The sequence below is a fragment of the Grus americana genome, chromosome 15, assembly GCF_028858705.1.
Source record: "Grus americana isolate bGruAme1 chromosome 15, bGruAme1.mat, whole genome shotgun sequence".
Classification (NCBI taxonomy): domain Eukaryota; kingdom Metazoa; phylum Chordata; class Aves; order Gruiformes; family Gruidae; genus Grus; species Grus americana.
In genome coordinates, this window is record NC_072866.1 from 6,521,808 (window position 1) to 6,540,862 (window position 19,055).

General features: G+C 37.5%; 1 protein-coding gene across 4 annotated transcripts in view; it reads right to left on the reverse strand.

Moving 5' to 3' along the window:
- GRIN2A (glutamate ionotropic receptor NMDA type subunit 2A) overlaps nt 1–19,055 on the reverse strand; it is a 190,100-nt gene that overhangs the window by 145,105 nt on the left and 25,940 nt on the right. The window contains exon 1 of one of the 4 annotated variants that reach the window (XM_054843441.1): nt 17,197–17,247. The exons of the other annotated variants lie outside the window; for them this stretch is intronic. The gene's annotated coding sequence lies outside the window, so the exon portion shown is untranslated. Of the gene's footprint in view, nt 1–17,196; nt 17,248–19,055 lie in introns of those variants that run through there. 4 annotated transcript variants of the gene reach the window in all.

The window sequence follows — 19,055 nt, forward strand, 5'->3', positions numbered from 1 at the left end:
CAGGACTATGTAAAGATTAAAGCAACTTTGGCTTTTTGAACATGGGACTATTTCAGTAGCCGTTAAATATTAGACACAGAGCCAACAGTATAGTCTCAAGCCTTGACTTTGCATGAATCAGGGCATCTTGTAGATCTAACATTAAAAGGCAGTAATAGAACAGTAGAGACTAGACAACAGCTACAGAGCAATCCAGCCAAATGCCATTGATGGCAGTGAGATTAAAACATACAACTTGGACTAATTCAACAGGCAATAGAAAACAAGGTACTGAACTTGGATTGTCATAAGAGGCTGTAAGCCATTTTGAATGGTGGGCCATCAGAAAACTATCACTGAACTTGTAAAAAAAAGAATTATCTGAATATTAATGACAGTCAGAGAGAAGTTCTCACTTAAACATCTTTCTATTTTTCAACTAGCTATAAAAGAATGTACCAAAGCTAGGAGAAAGCCATTATTATTTTGTGCCGCTTTTATAGACATGGCACAAATCAAGAAAATCTTTGTGAGGCACTGCTAAGATTTCACCTATAAAACTGTCTGCCATTTCAAAACTCTGCGGTAGAAGTGTCAGACAAAAGGAGGACACTTAAAGAACAGAAAATTACTTAAATGGCTAAAGAAATTGAATTATGAAGAATATATTATAGAAACACTTTTATACTTCTGTAGTTAATAAAAAGGCTAAGAGGGAACTAAAATTTGATTAACTGCTTTTCAGATCTCAGTGTGCTTCATGTACTGCATTACAGAACTGAATGGAGCTTCTCTGAATATGTTTTGATCATTATCGATGCTGCAAAAACATCCTTCTGTCAAGAAAAACAATCCTGGCTGGCCAGAGGAAAATGAATAGTGGCGTATTCACCAACAAGAAAAAGTATTTATATGATAAACAGAGAAATGAAGATAATATAAGTCCTGCACTATTGATTTAATTGAAATCATATTAAAACTAGCAGATAATAAAACTTTATAACACTGAATTGGACTCTGGTATATTATTAAATTTTCTTTGTGCTTCACTAATCAAATACACTCACACACGCTTCAGTCACTGAGTTCCTATTATATTATGCACTTTTAAAAAAGTTAAGCTCTGTTTAGGATTTGGATTATTTATACATGTACCTCCTCATACATTCCAAATTAGTAAAAACATATTAGGTATATTTAGAACCATGAATTTTTACCACTTAGGAAACTTGTACATCACTTTGTACATGAGGACAGAGAAGGAAAGTTTAGATACTACATTGCAGCAATTTTTTATCATATTAAAAAGATTTTTTAAGGTCTTTATAGAGTCGAACAAAGGAAGCAGTATTTTATTTAATTTTTCTGTTAACAAGTATGCACATATATGCAGACCATATTTACTTGAGATATTCTGCAGAGCCTGCTGGAGTACTGGGTGGACCAGAGTGGAATTTGACAATCCAAACTACTTTTAAAAAGTTGTTATTATTTTATTATTTCTTCTTAGACATTATATCATCTTCACTCAGAATTTTTATTTTCTAGCACTTGTAAGATTACCATCTTAAAATAGATTATTAGTAAAATACCAGATTTGGGTGATAGTCTTGCACTCTTTTTTCAGCTTTTTTAATTTCATTCTCTAGAGCCTAATGCCCTGTAGCATTGCAATTCTCCACTTTTTGGCACAGGATATGCAAATGAGACCCAGTCTATACCATTGTATAAATCAGCCACGTCTAACTTTCTGTCTCAGACATCAGGTTTAAGAAAAGTTTTCCAGCCAACTTAAGGTTTTCCAGAATTCAAATGGAAAAAGTGTATAAAAAAACCTCATAAATAAGCATATATCCCCAGGACTCATACAATTCTTATCCAAAGTCACCTGCAGTCCACCCTATTTACATTCCTGCTCTATAATGCTAAAATCATTTTCAAAGAAAACTTCTGCTTAAAAGACAAAGGGAGGAAAGACTTGGTTCAGGCCACAGTAGCAAGTGAATTCCAGGCATGGGGATTCATTCCTTGGTTAATATTGCATTCAGTTGTGTGATATTTCTTCTATGTAAATAGATTTGCAGCACTCACCAGATTTCAATCCTCGCTTTGTTTTGCTGTCTCTCATTGAAAGCACATCAACCTTGAAAATGTTCAGACAAGCAAACTAGGATAACTGTAACACTTGGTCATTCACATATTATAATCTCAATATAAGCAGAACAGTGAAAAGATAAAAATACATTCCGTTCTTATGTTAAAATCTAAGGAAGGTGTTGCCATCTGTGCATATCAAATACCAAATACTAAGATAAAACCAGATAAAGGCCTCAAGGCAGTCAATGTTTATATCACTTGAAATGCTGAAAACTTTGCCACACCAATTCTGAATTAGCTGCTAGTGGGACAGCAATATCTAGTGTCCTCCTGTCCTTCCAATATTTCTCATTAATTTTTCTAATTGTTTCTTACTAATGCATATAAATACCTGAAGGGAGGATGCAAAGATGGAGCCAGGCTCCTTCCAGTGGTGCCCGGTGACAGGATCAGAGGTTATGGACACCAGCTGAAACACAGGAGGTTCCCTCTGAACATCAGGAAACACTTTTTCACTCCGAGCACTGGCACAGGTTGCCCAGAGAGGTTGTGGACTCTCCATCCTTGGAGATATTCAAAACCTGTCTGGATGCAGTCCTGGGCAGCCTGCTCTAGGTGACCCTGCCTGAGCAGGAGGGATGGACCAGCTGACCTCAAAGGTCCCTTCCAGTCCCAACCGTTCTGTGATTTTGTTTCACTGATCCAGCAAATCCTTCAAATACCTGTGCATATCTCCATGAATGCTCTGTGGTTAATGGTGCAGCAGTATTGAAATAATGAAACTATGGCTGATAAAAGCCATGTTAAAAGAACAGGATGAGGAATCATCAGTCCCTGTACAGCAATCTCAGCCCACGGGCAACTTATTAGGGCAAATTAGGCTAACAGCTGAACTGCAGAACATACTGATTTATACAGCACTGTTAGTCTGTCAATAATATGGTAAAATACATTTGTTCTGAGGTGTACATGTCAGAGGCTATTTCCTCAAAGTATCTAATGAATAAAAGGGTAGGACAGTGCTGTCATTTCAACTTGGATCAAAACTCACATTTTATATACCTTACAGGATTCTTTACAAATGTAAGCAACAACAGTAGTTTTTTATTATTTATATTTTCATTAACTGAGCAGTGCAGAAGTCTAAAGAAAAAGCTGGTACATTCATAGGTGGGATAATCTTTTCCAAAAATATCTTTTATATGCTGATGGTCATGCTCCTGCAATGTGTGAAACCATGCAAATGAGCATGCTATAACCTAATTTTCTTATTTGACATCTAAGTCAGCTCCAAATGAATCAAAACGACCAAATTATTTTTATAAAAGTGACCATAGAATAAATACCACCATTGAAAAAACAATTCTGTAAGCAAGCTGCAGCCACAAGAGAAGACTGATGTAATGCACCCAGAGTGCTTCTCATTTACACACCTGAATTATAAGGAAATGTTCTACATTTTCCCTTGAGGAAGAGGTGAAATATGCTCCACTGAGCCAGAAACTCACTGCTTTTGGTTTTTCTGCCTCAAGTTGACTTGGATATTCCCTCTGTAAAGCTGACAGAGTTATAGTGGGAAGTTCCAAAGGAAGCGGTCACATTTCTTGATGTCGTGTCATGTCATAATGTCATGACACGTGTGTGTGTGTATATATATGTATATATTTTTATATACACACACTCTCCAACAACACTTCATTCTGCCTTCATCCCAGTTTCCCTGTAAGCAGGTTCAGCACTGGATTGGGGACTGCAGTGTGCGGAGCGTTCAGGAGCCACAAACATACATCAGCCTGCGGCAGAGGAAGGGGAGAAGCTCCTCACAGCCACCTGCCTCCCCATGCTGCACACAGCATGACTTGCACTCCCACCCCACACTGCCCCCCTCATCACAGCTGTTCTAGTTGCTTTCTGTCAAAATTGCTTTGCCTATGGCCTTTTACAAAGACCAATTTTTCACTTTTTTTTTATTCTTGGCACTCTCTCTCATGTTTTGGTAATGCTGAGTTAAATTCAGACCTGCACAACAGATCTATCACAGGCCAAGAAGCAAAATATTCCAGAACTTGTTCCAGGTTACACCAAAGTCCTTAAATGGTTTGGCCTTGTTCAGTACTTCACCACTTTGCTTTGACACATATGCCAGACTTCAAAAAGTCATCACTAGTCAGTATCACATGTCCACACAAACAGATGTAACCTATATTGTCACCAGTACTGTCTGGAAGGAGAACAAATGATGCCAACTCCTTTCTTCTACTACTTCAAGACATTCTTTGACTTGTGAACAAGAGCTCATCAAAACAGTGCACAACTTCAAGATACTAAATTGGTGAATTCTTCTCCAGGAAACTGCCACATTCTTAGGTCATGACTGTCTTTACGATTTCAATTTTTATTGCTGCTAGATGGGGCTACAGAACCTCTGTACTAACAAGGGAATTTTGTAATATTCTAAAGGATAAAACTCAGTGAAGGTTCTGTTACACAGAAGAATAATCCACCATGTAAAACTTTGAGCAGAAAAGACACCAAGTTAAAGATATCATATGCTATCACAAGAAAAAATTCATTAAAACTGTTATCCTTCTCAATATCTGTTTTACAGGTAGGAAATTTAGGCATAAACTATCACAAAAATCCAAGGCCATACACAAATGCAGCATGGTATTGTTACTACTAGAACTAATGCACGTAGCCTGTTCTTGTGGAGCTGTAAAATATTTCCTCTAAACCCATTACCTCTTATTCTAACAAAACACCATTTCTCTCTCTACTGGAGAGGGGAAAAAGGGAAAATACACATCTTGCATCTGAAAGCTTAAAAATTATAGCACAGTCTTCCTCCCTCAAGGTCCTGCTATTCCGTCTAAGTCACTTTGTATTCTAGACAGTCTGGCTACATTGCCAACACATCAATTATACTTTGCATGGTTTCATTGCTAGATTTACTAAATTCAATGTAATTAAGTGTGAACCTTTTAGTCTGAAACCCATATGCTGTAAGTATAGTAACAAGTATGTCTGAAATTTTTTGAAGTTAACCATTAGTGAAACAAATGTATTATTTAAGATCTATAAAAATGTTATACAAAGTAGGCAACATTTAACCTTACAGGAGTACAATGGGCCATGAAGTACGAAGCAAAGATCAGTCTTCCATGAAGTTATCAATGAGGCTAAACACAGACAGACATACTGACTCCAGGAAGATCCAAATTTAGTCCATTGCAAATCTTGACTAGACTAGAATAGTAACTCATTTTTCTGCTAGAAATAGCTAATTACAGATTCAGAACAAAGTTCAGCAAGCTGTGCCATTACCAAAATACAGACAAATTGAATGGCAGGTATAATTTCAGTTGTTATGCAACTGGTAGAGTGCAGGAAAGACCAAGGAAAGCTGGTCTTGGCACTTGCAGAACTCTTCTAAAGACAGACAGCCCCGTTCTTGGTAAACAGTCATTAGCAGAATTTTGACTGCCAATGACAGTTTGACCAAAAGAGATACTTATAACATAAAGGTTAATTTGGTGTTAATGACTGTTTAATTTCACATATCTTGTCTGTACCAGAATATGAATGCTAGCTTATTAAAGCAGCTACATCCATTTTTTATTCTTTCTTCCTTGTAACCTTTACACTGTTCTAGAGATTTCTCTATGAAATCTTGCAAAAGAAGAAATCATTATTTTAAAAAGTCATAAAATTAGTTGCAGCAAGGTGGTGGTTGTCCTCACTGTGCTTTTAATGAAATTCATATTTTGCCCCTTTCGGTGGTAGTTATCATTTTTGTGTCAATATTTTAGAATCAAAAGGGTCAGCACGATTCCTTATAGCCAATTACATTTTACTTCAGTGCACACTGATAAGCGTAAGACACACTAAAACTGATAAAGTTTAAATGATTTTTAAATCACTTTAAAAATAGTTTGCTATTTCTCTAATGAACAAAAAAGTCCATTCTTTTTGACACATCTTATCTAGTTTTTTTGATAATATGAACTTATCTCCCATCATCTAGAAACGGGAGGACAGAAACAATACTGCTAATTTTATAGTCCTGACCATTTCGTCCTGCACAAGTCCACAGATCTTATGGGAAAGAGTATGTCCCAGAAAGTTCTCGGAAGTTACAATGAGAAACAGATAAAAACTTCATTGTTCTTAAACCATGTAGTGCTTTTAAATAGCCATCTTATTCTACCTATTCATCTTCAGCAAGAACCATGAAGGTAGCATGAAGTTACAGTATTTCAATTGGAAATACAAGCTGCCTTTACCTTAAACACTGAATCTTCTAGATACCACTCTAAATGCACTGAAAAGTGTTATGTTGGGTTGTTTGAAATTAAGCATGGGAACTGTGATGTAAATGTAAAGAAAAAGGAGGACAATCTGAAGCAGAACCTGGCTCTTTGCTCCCTGCAAATAAAAGAAATCACAGCATCTTACAATGAGCATTTTCTTGTAGAATATGTTGGATCCAGACGAGAGTTGTACATTCAACACTATCTAACCTTGAAAAATCACACTTTTAGTGTCAAAAAAGCTGCTCTTCATAAATAACATTCATTGCAGAAATAAATATTGTATATTTGTCTTTGTAGCCAAGCATCATAGTTTAACCCCAGCCAGCAACTAAGCACCACACAGCCGCTCACTCACTCCTCCCCTCGCTCTCAGTGGGATGGGAAGGAGAACTGAAAAAGAAAAAGTAAACCTCATAGGTTGAGATAAACACAGTTTAATAGGACAGCAAAGGAAGAAATAATAATAATAATAATAGAATATAGAAAATGAATGACACAAAATGCAATTGCTCACCACTCGCTGACTGATGCCCATCCCATCCCCGAGCAGCAGTCATGCCCCCGGCCAGCTTCCCCAAAGTTTATATACAGAGCATGATGTCATATGGTATGGAATATCCCTTCGGTCAGTTTGGGTCAGCTGTCCTGACCGTGTCCCCTCCCTGCTTCCTGCGTGCCCCCAGCCTCCTCACCGGCAGGGCAGTGTGAGAAGCTGAAAAGTCCTTGACTTGGTGTAAACACTGCCCAGCAACAACCAAAACATCAGTGTGTTGTCAACACCTTTCTCATCCAAAACCAAAACACAGCATTATACCCACTACTAAGAAGAAAATTAACTGGATCCCAGCTGAAACCAGGACAACAAGGTAAACAATATTAAGATACCTCCCATTCATGACGTAATGTGGTCCTGGAAAAAAAAGTTCACCTTAGCATGCATCAATCTATGTCTGCACAGCTACAGAAATATTAGCACTAGTCGACAAAGCACTGGTGAACAATCGTCTGAAATACTATTTTGTACAATTCTTGTAACCCACATTCAGGAAAGATACCTGAAATGGTACAAGTATGGAGAAAGGTTATAACAATAACACAGTAAATCAAGAATGCATCACACAGGCTGGTTTCCCCTAGCAAAGTGAAGACTCACAGAGAGACTCTTGTCTACTGCATGAATGGGATGACAGAGGAGCACTAGAAAAGTGTAGTAGCTGTCTGAATTTAAAAATGCTACTTATACAGTCACAGTATATATGAGGAAACCCTGAATAAATTTAGGTTCAAAAAAAAAAAAAGGTGTCTAACCATGACAATAGAGGCTATCAAACATCATCCTTCTAAAAGAAATATTCTGTGCACCAAGCAATCCTTAATGTAACATTTGCACAGTTTGAGGGATTTTGTTATTCAGTTCTTGAGATGGAAACCAAATGGGGTGTTTGAACAGGAGAGGAAATTTCCTGGTAAAAACTAGTAGGGTGTAAATGTAAAGAGCTAACTTTGCAAAAAGGTTCTTAGACTGTAAGTCATAGCCCGCTTGGAAATAACCTCATAGTTGACCATGAGTGCATGGTCATAGTGCAAAGGTTTTCCAGACCAAGCAAAACATTCCTTTCTCATCTGAAGAGAAGAGCTAAAAAAGATGCCGTCAGCTTCTCTGAACATTCAGCAGCAGGCAGAATTACAGGACAGTGTAGTCTGGCACTATGCTGTGCTATTATAAATAGATTTCAAACCAGCTGGACACTATCTAATACTTAAATATGAGAATTTTCTACTTGAATTTTAAATAGATCGTTCCAGTTCTGAGTCAGTCTCAGACAAGTGGTGGCAGCAACACTAGAATTTACAGAAAAGCAAAACCAAAATGGATTACAAGATCAATGACAGGAAGACATACTAAACACAAGGCTTTAAATTTAAAAACTTTGAACAATAACGTGAAACACAAGTAAAAGGCAGACAGCTTTCATCCACAGTCAATGTTTCACTATGTTTAAGAAAGTTATTGTCAAAACCAAAATTGAGTTATAAGCTGGACAAAAACAGGTGATGAAATAAGATCTTACTCTTTTCTGCTCCACTACAAGACAGCACATAGAGCTGCAAAGAAAATCAAATCACTAAGCTTTTACTTGCACCTTAAGCCTTTCAGGTTTGCTTCCTTCCTTCTCCAAAGTAAATTGCCCTTAAGCTGAAATCATGCAGAGATATACTTTCAAATAGATTGTTAGTCATATACAGAATTCTGTCCAAGGTCAAGTTTGACAGAAGCCTGATAATTCCCATCTCTAAAAATTTACAAATGGCCTTCATTTTAAGCAGTGAAGACATCTGCTTGTACAAAATGACTCAACCAGCACACTTCTGCAACCATCTTTTCTCAGACAGCTTTATTGGTTTTCTTTACATTTAACATAATGTTAAGATTTTTTCTAAATTTGTTAAGCATATTTGAAGGAGTATATGTTTCATTAAGATAGCATCCTAAACCAACACTGACATCATTCAGTTTCCACAGTCATTTCTGACACACTAGGAAATATATGCACTACAAGCAGCTAAATACTGTTCTCTAACAACTACTGGTATGCAAGGCCACAGCTTGGACACTCAATGGGTGTCCTCACAGAAATGTAAGAAGCTTGCCAAGCTTTCTTAAAATAATCAACCAAAATCATTCCTTATACTAATGCATTGTCTCATGTGAATTGTAGCTCTATTGGTAAAAAGTCTTATTTTGCTGATTTGCCAAAATCAATAGCTAAACTAGATTTCAACAATCAAAAGCTGTCTGCTCTCCAACTGGTAGCAGATACAATATTGACTTTTCTTTTAACTCAGGTTTCTGTGACCTAGATCAGTGCTGTGGCAAAATTGGAAATGAAACTAACATCAGACATTGCAGGAAAAATCTTTTAACATTTACAAAAGAAATTTTAAAATTAACCAAATTCGTTAAGCCTCTTCTAAAGTGATTACGCAACACTATAAATTTGAGTACCATCTGGCAGGAAGATGTACAATGCACATGCATCCATTATTCGCACATTTTCACACTGTACCAAGCCTCTAGGGGAATATATTTTACCATGATATTTGAATTGGAAAAACATCATTTAAGGACTCAAATTTGAAAGGAAATGGTTTGCATTTAAATGCAGTTACAGAGTTAAAGCTAAACTCATAATAAAAAGTAGAAACGACACGCACATTTTCTAGTAAAATGGGTCAGGAGAGAAGGGTATTTACATTACCATTTTAAACAGCTAGTTTAAGTAACTACATTTCCTACATGGACACTGCACAACGTCTGACTTAGGTCCAGCAAATGGCCTACTACTCTTCAATATCTGTTTGGGGAACATGAATTAACAACTTAAGCACAAGCAAAATAACTAAAGGAACTGCAAATAGTATATATTAATTAGATCCTCATTTCATAGTACTGAAAGCTTACTTGATTTCAAGATCTCTTTCTTTCATTGTGCAGATATGTGAATTGGTGAGTACAAAGCCAGGCTAGGGGATAAAGACTAGAAGAGATTATAAGTACGCATTGCAAGACAGAAGGAAAAGAAAGGCTTCTGAGAAGCCTGAAAAGAACCTTTCTTCATACAGGATTTATCAGAAATATGGCTGGTATTGCAAACATCAAAAAACTGGGCAATTCTGTTTCTCTGGATACAGTCAGGTTCCTTAGAATAACATGGCACAAATGAGACTTATTCACCACATGCCCAAGTATATTTGTATCCGCACAAACACGATCCAGCAAATTTCAGTCTGAATGTAGCATCTCTACTTAGCTAAGTCATGTTCTATAGATGCAGTTAAGTATTACTGGTGATGTTTGCAGATTGGAATAAGATATTTATGTGCCCCAGTTGAGGTGATCTAATAAAATAAACTACCTTTAGCAGCAGATCTAATAGGAAAATAAATCATTTCCCTTACACCATTCAAATTATCCCCCCATTCTTTTATCTTCAGAACTCAGAAGCAGAAGTGGATTAATGGTTGACTCATGTCTCATTCAAAAGTAGAGAGCAGAGAGCAGGAATGAACAAAACTTCATTGGAAAAATCCAGTTTCTGTTTACAGGCAAGATCTAAATCAATTTCCTAGATAGACTTTCATAAGTTCCTTTGCTACAAAGATATGAGCCTTTCTTTGTCAGCAATTCTTTTTCCTCAGTCATTGCACAAGTATAGTAACCCAACACTCTCGTCAAAGGATCATGCTTAAATTTTTCACTTATAACCAAAACATGGGGAATTTGAGTTCAGATAAAAAATTATGTGGCTTACTTTACTGTATAATTTCAGGGGAAAAAGCTATTCAAGGAACTCTTAAAAAAAAATAAATATGACATTTACAGCTATTTTTTATCCAGCTAATTGTCTCAAAAAATTTGGAATTAATTTGAACCGTCCCTTGAAATAATGGATAGAGCATTTCCTCCTGACCATTTTACCATTGACTAGTATCCAGTATATACTGCAGAATCCTTCAAACAACTGTGGAGGCCTAAGCAGCAAGTAATCAGAATAGCCATGGGTTCAATACCTATTGTAGCAGCCTCAAGGCTAGCAGTCTTCATATCTTTTCTCCTATCTACAATAAGAACATAGGCAGGACCAGGTGGCAATTTTTATGGATGTTTAAATAAAACTTTGCTATATTTATGAAGTTGCTTGTGTATTTCTTCTACAAGCAACCATTACTTAAAATTAAAATGTATAGCTTGTATTTATTAAAATAGGCATCAGATGGGAGTTCTTGTTGTAGAGTCATGAAAATTTAGAAGATTGTGAGAATGTGTCAAAGAACCTTTAGTGACTTTGGCCTATTTCTCTACAGAAGGCTGCTTCACACTTCTTTATAGAGTAGAGAAAACACTGTAAGTAAACTCAAACTCATCTCGTCAGGAAAGTGTAAAATACATTACAGAAGTGTGAGAAGAACCAGTAAGAGAACTGTTGGGATTTTCTCACTGGGTGCATTTATTTGAATGTCAGCAACTTTAATCTAGATCATTCATTATACAACAGGACCCTACATGTTCAGTGATATTATTGGAAAGGGACCTTTTCAACCTGGTTGTGTTGCTTCTCTGTTATTTCTCAACAAAGCTTGCAAAGCCAACCATCTTTATAAAATTCAGGAGTAACTTGTACAAATTAATGAGTTTTATTATTAAACACCCTTTTAAAATATCACTCAAGGTCATGGCTATGACATGAAATGTTTCTCTACAATATACATTTTGTTTGCATAAGCATATTTGGCAGGCAATCTCACTCACAGTACAGTGAACTTCCTTCATCGGGAAGCAATTAAACCTGAGCTAACACACACACTCTTTCCCTATTAATGCTTTTTGACAAATTCACTGCACATTAATTTTCATTACTTGTTCTCTCATGCAAAATGGGCCATTATTTCTCAATCCCAGTAAGTTTTCAAAATGAACTACTTTCTGCTTCAGATGGGTGCTGGTGTTTGCAGTATAGCATTTGGGATATTACCTGATTATAGCTGATACAGTTACAAGTTGTCAAGCACAGCTGCAGTCAGAGTAGTAGGCAGAACAGGGTGTCTTCTTTACGATGACCTTACTTGAGAAAATACTATTTGCTGTTGTTAAAAGTAACATAGAGAAGACCAGGATGTTTTCCATAGACAAGTCTTTTTTTTTAGCCATCCAAATGGAACAGAAGAGCCTTTGAGGACTATTACTGCATAGCCCTTCAGTGAGAAGGAAAACACATCTGATTGTAGAAATAGCCCAGTGAAACAGTTTACGAGAAAAGGTGATTTATTGAAGCCTTTCTCTTTCTGTTTCTTCAACTCAGGTGGAATTCCTGGAATTAGATGTGCTTTCTCTGTTCCTACATGATCCTAGACAAGGCCTTCCATCTACCCTCAAGGCTTTTTCTCTCCAGGAAGGCTCCAACTTTCTAGTCAATGAGTACTTACTTATACAAAGCAGAACAGCACAGGAGAGATCTCTACAAGTCCACCTGCCCCTGCCCCCAGCCTGGAGTTGATGCTCATTTCTGGAACACAAGTAGAGTTAGTTCCCAATTCACTTTCCTGTATGCCAGGTAAATATCACAGGCCTCCGGTTATTGGTCAAAAGTCACTGATATTTAACAGAAGAATATTGTGAGAATCTTTTAGGAAACTGCAGGAAAGCTTTGCAGGAGGAGGATAACTGAAGGGAGGTGGCTTCTCATGCATGATATGATGCTGATTTGGAGTTTGTAAAACTTGAAAATTTCATGAGAAATTGCATAGTCAGTCCTTTAAAGCTACGGGCCCTCTTCACCTGCAATCTAAATTGCACATGAAAAGCACAACTGCAGTAATGGAATAGGTATCTATACATTTGTGCAGACAGATAGAAAGTTTAAGAATTATGGTACTAGACAAGAAAGATGAGTTTGCACTGATTCCCATCTCTCAGCAAACGCAACAGTTACTAATATGATGTTCTTAAAAGTATTATTCTTAATTTCAGCTGAAAAATAAAACCTCTCCAGTGATCCATTTCATAAACAGTTCATTTGAATTGATTCAGACTTGCTCTGTTTTCCTTCTGGTTCAGAAATATGACAGCAATGAAGCTTTCAATGAGGTACTTAGGAAACACCAATAATAATTTACACTCGAAACAAGGTGTAACCTATTTTTTTTACAGCTGACTACAAAGCTGCAATTTTTCCTCTTCTGGAAATTTCAGGTAGTTATATATAGTATTAAAGTATTAAAAAAAAGTAATTTTAAAAAAGTTTTGCTTTTCAAGTATTTTTCAGCCACTTTAACAGGCTGAATTGAAATCAAACTTTTCTATGAAAAATGAAAACATATCTCTAAAGGGAAATACTCAATCTAAGTTGATCCTTGATCACAAGAGTTACTCTTTAATACTAATTCTTGGACAGTCTTCATTTCATCACATTAATGCAGAGGGCAACCCTTGAGATACCTACAGACCCTACAGGTAATTGTTCATGTCCTCTCAACTGCAAATTAAGTTTATTTATACATATGAAAACTCACTCTAAGGTAACAGATGGGAGCTTCTGTGGGAAATATGCACATAAATTTTAGGTTTCATGTGAGCTGTAGATAAAAACAAGCATACTGCCTCACATTGAAATCTCCCAGCTGTATTGATTTTTCAGAATGGAACATGACTAGAAGTTATTCACAGACGCTCTCCACCCGCAGCAGCAAGCTGCTCTCCCTCTTCTCACAGGAAAAGGGGCACTGAGGAGAAGAGCTACTGATGGAGCTGGGGAAAAAAGACTCCAGGCATGAGCTGCAATGGATCTGAATGAAGAAAAAAGGAGGAGGGCAGAAGAAAAGCATTTGTTCAGTAGTTCAGGAACTTTAAAAAAAAAAAAAATCATTCCTCTTCTCCTTACCCATCTCATTCCCTTCATCATATAACTCCACTCTGTGCCCTGTCTTAAACAGTTCTCCTCTCATCACATACAGCATCTCTAACCATCATCTTTGTCTCTCCTCCACCGCAAAAAAGTCTGTCCCAACTATCAGCAGACACTTACTTCATCATCTTCATTGTCGAGTCCCCTGCAACCTTCCCAAAAGCCTTACAATGAGGCTTTCTCCTCCCTATCCCACTCCCAGCATCCACTGCAGGTTCACTGCAGCTCACACAGTGCATTCCCTACCTAAGCTCACTGCTACCCAGGGCAGAGGAAAATCAAGGACGTGGGGCTGTCCCCAGGCAGGCTGTCAATCCACACCAAAACAGCTTGCAGAATAAACCTAATTCAAAATCCGCGCAGCTCTCTTCAGGTTGTCTTGTCTCCCACCTTCACAAAGTAAAATGTTATGCCCCTTGCATGGTTGCCAGAGCACTTTTAAGAAGGGACTGTGCAGCCAAGCATGTGTGGTAGGAAACATTGAAATAATACTGGAGAATCACATACATTATAGGTTCGGTAGGCTTACAGAAAGAGAATCCAGCTTAGATTCATGGTACTGGTGATTTACACTGGGATGGACACAGCTGACCTTTTCTTCTTTTTTGGATTCATAACTTCAACTGGCAAGCATCCCAGCAAATGAACAAGTAGGAATGCATACTCAGTTAATTAACCCCTTCTCAGCAAAACCCCTGTACCTTCAGGCATCATTCAGTAACATTATTATTCGGTAACTCTGTTGGTGGGATGTCCACCTGTACTCTGCACCAAACAGTATGCTGTAATAGTCTGCAGAAACTGTGTTCATGATCTTAGGACAAAAGGATATCCATCAGCAACAAATTCCGAGCAGAAACATTTGATACAGTCACGACACTCTGCCAAGAAAGATTTACTACTTTAGTGAGGCGCAAGATTGCAACTGCTGAAATTCTGTCTCCTGGGCATTTGAAGTCTATAGCACCTCCACAAACTCTAAGTTTACTCAACTAGAAAAACTAAAAATAAACCCAAACATTAATGATGTGGCAGACTGACATTCACAGATGCTGAAATCCAATGCACATCAATGCTGACCTAGAACAACCAATGCTACAAGGGAGTGCATTGTCATTTCACAACCCATAGCTTGCCCTGTATAACACAGGGGCACTTTACTGGCCATAAGTTGCAAAGAAAACCAGCAGTCATAATTGCTATCACAATTACAACTCCTTAGTCTCTTACTGCATTCCTCATAACTGACAGAAATGAAAAACCTCTCCCATTCCTCCAAAGGTTATTCTGCACACTCCCACACAAGAGAATTCCTAATCTGGTGGGTACGGATCTGATGAAGTTATGAATCAGACAATTGTTGAAACAATCAGGAGATCATCAGAAGTCGGTACATGCAGTTGGTATAGACACAGATCAACAACAGTGTCCCTTTTAACTATGCTGTCAGGGACAGACTTCCTATCCCAACAAACACTCGTAGGCTATTATCATTAAGACTCCAATGGTGAAACCAGTCCACTCAACACTGAAGCCTGATGTCTGTGCCCAGGACCAGTACAGATCCCACATCAGGGTACAACCATTCCGGTGTTATTTATACACATGGACATGAGACCCACATACCAGATCAACTGCACAGAAACGTACACGGTAGCTCCTAACTGTACAGAGTAGCTACGGCTGCAGTAGCAACAACTTCATATAGACAGACTAATTCAGATGTTCCTACCGGGTAGTACTTTAATTTTTCCATGAGACAAGCAGTTCTGACAGTCCCTGAAGTCTGCAGCTGAAAGCCTCATACAGGCAACAAATGAAGCTACAGCAGCAAAATGATGGCTGCTAAGTCATCATCTTTGGAAGCAGGAACCACGGATGTAGCACTCCCGTGACATCATGTTCAGACACCTGTGAGCTCTCAAGCAATTTGTGAAAGAATTAACTGTAAGATGTGTAAGATAGGTCCTTACTGTAATAAACCAGGGGATTCCTTTTGTTCACTTTCAGTGTGCAAAAGGATACAAAACAGTGCAAAGGGAAATCCTCTGCATGAACAATTCATCATCACCTGCAAAATATTGAACCCAAGACCCAGATTTCAATTTTTGTAATGAGTTTTATGGCCAGCATCATATAGACAAAGCTATCCTTAAATATATCAAGCAGATGTAAAATGGTATGGTAATATCTTCCTGAATAATTGTAAGATCAGTTAATCAAAACTGCTCTTCTCAGAAGGATCATTAGGAAGCGCAGTTCTCATTTCTAAATAGTAAATTCCAATCACTACTGATCATTCTAGCAAATATACCCAACTATTATGCTTATCCCACAGCTTAAGTCATCTCCCAGATGACTGTTGCAGCCTCCAGTTTCACTTGTTATTTCTTCAGTGGTACAGTTATGCATCAACATAAATAATTATAGCACAAAGAAAACAAAAGTTATGAAAAACATCAAATAAATGGGATTTATTCATACCAAAATAATTTATATGAGCTAAGGCATGGTTATGACAGTAAGTACGAAGTCATATCCATTTTCAATTTTAAACCCCCTATTTTATAATAAATCTAAAATTGATCTATGTTTACTTATTCTTAATGTTAGTTTACCACAGCCTCAATTTCCATTTCAATTGTTTAAGCGTACACGATGTACATTAAATGTGACAAAAGATGCTTATTACATCAAAAGTATTTCCTCTGAACTAAAGCATTAGTTACTTTCTTGCAGAAATCTGCTCTCTCCCCTCGAATGCAAACCTTAGCACACCTTGATACACTACCCAAAACCTTGAACATGTCTGAAAAGGAACTTGCATACTTTAAAAAACCTCCTTCTGTTCAGCCAACCTTGACTGCATGTGATATCATGCTTAATTTACAACAGCCCCTAACCAAAATTTGAAAACAGATAACAGTCGAGAAAACAGGCTTGTTACCACACATTGTAGGTAGGAAAATTTATAGGGTGGACTAGGGAGAGAAAAAAAAAAAAAAGGCAGCTCTATTTTTACCTGAGCTCTTAATTCACATTAAAAGTGAAATTCTATACCTGCCACAGAAAAAGTCTGGCTAATCTTCAGGGTAGGTGCCTATGAAAATAAAAGCAAGATTCATCTCCATATCTTAACAGAAAAACAAAGAGCTTAGAAAATTTGTCCCATATACCAGAGACAAGTTGCTCCAAAGTGGGCTTTTGGAATAAAAAAGAAAAAGTTTAAATTCCCAAGAAATAGGAGCCAGAAAACACTACAACAAAAAGTTTTGCTTTCCTGATGCTTGCACGTCTTCCCTGTATTCACCATTATGCAAAACACTTGAATACAACATACTTACAGTGATCTCATTCAGTAATCTCTAGAAGTGATCTAAAGGATGCAAGAGATTTTTTACAAAATCTGTCTTCAAGCCATCAGCTAAATCTACAATCCATGGGTAACTGCCTGGAATGAAACAGCGTGCTGTATTCTGGATTCAGTACCCTGAAGCTTTAATCAATTATTTACATAGTCATGAAGACCAATTTGAATTTTGGAGACGTTGCTGCAGATCTACATCCAAGGGAGCTGTCATTGCAAACTCCTGGGAGGAGGGAGCAAGAGGGTAAAACCCCAATGTCGTGAGAGTCAATTGCAGGAGACAATGAAGTGGAACCCCTTCCCCAAATAACCTCCTCAGGTGCAGCCTGGTGTAACTAGGATGTCGGACACAACCATGACCAATGGCAAACAAAAATACAGAAGTCCGAGATAAAGGCGGAATCTAACCACAAGGAAATATCTGAATTTTCACCACTTTGAAGTGCCTTGGGAGAAGAATCTAGTGAAGTGCAGAGGCCTGAGGATCTCCATGTTGCAGGGGAAATGAAAACTTCTAATGCTGCAACAAGAAATGCAAAAGAAGTATTTTAAGGAAAGTCACTAACAAGAAAAGGACAAAAAGTCATCCCAAGTTTTCATACCCTGTTCTATACATCCTACCTGAAAAGCTATCTCCCACGCACAAAATAAGAGGATGGTCTCACATCACGTATTATATTTTACAAGTTAAATTACGAATGTAATAATCCTCACTTTTTTGTTACGTATTTTAAATAATTAAGCAATGGAAGTTACTAGACTTCAAGACACCCATCCCAAGTATAAAGCAGCATCTTGTGCACAGCTGCACCCTCAAGGCACATTCCCTGCAGGCCAGCCCTGTCTGTGTGCTCTGTTAAATGAAGGCAATCACTCTAAAGGAACTGTCACCATTAATGTCACTCTAATGTGCACCCTGGACATGTCACCAATTTGAATCCTCAGAAATAAAAGTTAAAGAAAGCAATTTTCACTATGTTTACAGAAGACTTTATAATAAAAACCTTTGAAACAAAATAACCACTGGCCAGTTATGTTCTTCCTAGTCACATCTATTCACAGACAGGAAGCATTCATGCTTCAGGAAGCATTCAAGTACCTGTTTATGTGTCATTTTAACACTTGTTGCATTCCCTACAATGAGCTACGGATGTGCAAATGACAAATGTCAAGTGCTTCTACTTTTTTCAACCTATACAAAGCATATGAATCATCATGCTATAATGTACATGCAAAGCCAAATAGAGTTTATTGTTTCAGATCTCTCCCTGAAAGTTATTTTTAATAAATCATTCTGGAAGTCTTCCCAAAGATTTAGTCACATCTCGGCTGACTCCCCCTGACACATACCTTGTTACAAATTGTGAACAATGAAACATCTGAGGTTCTGCCCCATCGCAGAGACTGTACACGTTGTCTGATTTTCAAACATGTTCAATCTTGCTTGTCAATATATAAGCTATAAATCAAAAAATGTTGGGATAAGAGATATATATCACCTGTGGTAGCTGGCAAGAGCTTGAAACTTGCTGTCCAGGAGCTACCAAGGCCGAGTAGTAGGTTCTCATCCTCTATTTATACTTTGACTGACAGTCATGCCAAGAGGGAATCCTTTTCACTAAACCTAATTGTTTTACTGAAATGCTGCCAAACACCTCCATTACACCCCTGACGTGCCAGGGGGAATTATAGCTTTTATTTGCACTTTCCTGAAAATAGCTCAGTAGTGCGTGCCAAGATGGGGATCCTGACATTATTCACAATTTTAAGGAGGCATGCTATCAGTTATCTTTACATAGAGCACTGTTCCTCCTTTTTTTAAGAAAAAAATTATTC